The sequence below is a fragment of the Salvelinus sp. IW2-2015 genome, linkage group LG16, assembly GCF_002910315.2.
Source record: "Salvelinus sp. IW2-2015 linkage group LG16, ASM291031v2, whole genome shotgun sequence".
NCBI classification, from domain to species: domain Eukaryota; kingdom Metazoa; phylum Chordata; class Actinopteri; order Salmoniformes; family Salmonidae; genus Salvelinus; species Salvelinus sp. IW2-2015.
Window position 1 is genome coordinate 6,147,709 of NC_036856.1, and position 2,409 is coordinate 6,150,117.

The following is a 2,409-nucleotide window of genomic DNA, read 5'->3' on the forward strand; positions in this document are numbered from 1 at the left end:
TGCATCGAGCTCATCTAGGGTGCAATCATTAGTCCAACAGTTGCAAACYAGAGTTTATATTGGACAAATTCTGGTATTTTTATCCTTGTTTCACAATTCACTTTCATTGCAGTCACGTCGTATTCATTCTCGCCTCTATGCACTGTCCTCCTCTCACCCTTTCCTTTGTGGACTTCAATGAACAACGCATCAGCAGTATGTGATCAGGTGAAAAAAACGTTCCTAGCCAAACCATGTCATAACCACTATACACTATACACACCGTAATCCCCATATTAGCTAAAGTAACGTCATAGTCATCATAGCTAATATAACTAATGCGTTAGTAAACCCGCCACACTCATGCAGTTACACCGGCAGGCCCGGTGGCAATAAATGAATACATCCAAAAGCTTACCTTGACTTGGAAGAGTTCCAGTGTTGGATAGTCATAGCCAGCTAACTAACATAGCATCCCTCTGTTTGTGCCGGGTGTTTGAGTAACTAAACCAGCCAGCTGCATTTGCTAGCTAAGTAAGTGAAACTGAACAAAATGACAATCTCTCTCTCTCTCTCTCTCTCTTTCGATTCTCTTTCTTTTTTAAATAAATTAATTTGTTGAAAACTGTTGTCTTTCTCTCTCTTTGAGTCAACTACTCACCACATTTTATGCACTGCAGTGCTAGCTAGCTGTAGCTTKTGCTTTCAGTACTAGATTCATTCTCTGATCATTTGATTGGGTGGACAACATGTTAGTTCATGCTGCAAGACCTCTGATAGGTTGGAGGACGTCCTCCGGAATTTGTCGTAATTACTGTATAAGTCTATGGAAGGGGGTGAGAACCAAGAGCCTCCTAGGTTTTGTATTAAAGTCAAGGTAGCAAGAGGATGACGGAAGCTATCTGTCCTCCGGCTACACCATGGTGCTACCCTACAGAGTGCTGTTGAGAATACTGTAGACCTTCACTGCAAAACAGTGTGTTTTAATCAATTATTTGGTGACGTGAATATGTTTAGTAAAGTTTTATCTTAAAAGGATAATTTTTTCAATGTTTTTCAATGTTTTATTTTTATGAAATTCACTGAGGAGAAAGATTATCCCCTTCCTCCTCTGAGGAGTCTCCACTGATTTACACTATGCTGAATCAAATTGCAGTCATTACACTGAGCTAATCATTTATTTTACAGTTGTAATGGGGAATATGGGTGGAAATTCTAAAGCAGTAATTCATCGGTGCAAATATATTGATCATGATTAATAATTGCATTTGTTTCCAGTCTACTGAGGTGTTCTGTTGGTTGTGTTGTCAGACTACATGAGACCCAGCCCAAAGAGGTTATGGTTATGTTGTGGAAATTCACCACTAAGGACTCAAACTCAATTGAAATGTCTCTTCTCTCAATGTTCTGGGTGTACTGCCAATTGGTCTGAGGAGGAGGTCACAGTCACCTGCACGAACCAAGATAGAATGAGAGGAGATGCTGTGTACAATTCYAGGCTATCTCTTCAGACAATAACATTTTCCCTCACAGTTATGTCTTACTGGATGCTGTGATCACTTGGGTAAAAATAACTCCAAAGTAGAGACTATGTTGCTCTGCTGATTTCAGCGTTTCTTAATCTCAAAGCATCAGTCATGTTCAAATTGTAGCCTATTACCACAGAAATTAGATTGCTAGTATTAGATAGCTACCCCCTATTGCCAGACACCAGAATGAGCTAGCTACCCCCTACTGCCACACAACCCCAAAATGAAAAGTGTATTACTTCCCTTCCAACAACAGACATCAATGGAGCCAAGGTCAGTGCACTATGAGTACGGTGGTAAGGGTCAAAATGAAACGTTGGTTCTGACGTTATACTTTGTATTCCATGTTACAGAGCAGCTTCTCAGGAACATATAACACCAGAACTTCATGAGGAGAGGATTTACCATTGCTGAGATCGTATTTTCAAGTGATCAGAAAAGGTCAAAGATAATCCATAGTCTAAAAGGCACCAAATCACCTGTCTAGAATTTTAAATTCAACACTTTTTGTCCAATATCAAAAGATAGGGTGGTTATGCCATTTTCAGGCTGATGTAGAACACAGATGATTCAAATAAAAGTACAATTTACTGAATTAATATGCAAATTAGGCYGTATGGAATACATAATTACAGTAATTTAAGACCAATAATTGAAGGTAGGGTGGTCATATTATTAACACATCTTCATGCTTTAATCAAAACTGAGTTTGTYACCATTTGAAACAACTACTTCATGCAAATTGTATACATCAAATGCTAATTATTATGTGCGAAAAAATATAATACAGAATGTTAAAAAGTCAGGTGGTCATATTGTTAACATAAATTGCTGTTTTAAGCAGAACTGGGAGTCTACACTGAGGAGTAAGGTGCTGAGCGAATACACACACACACACACA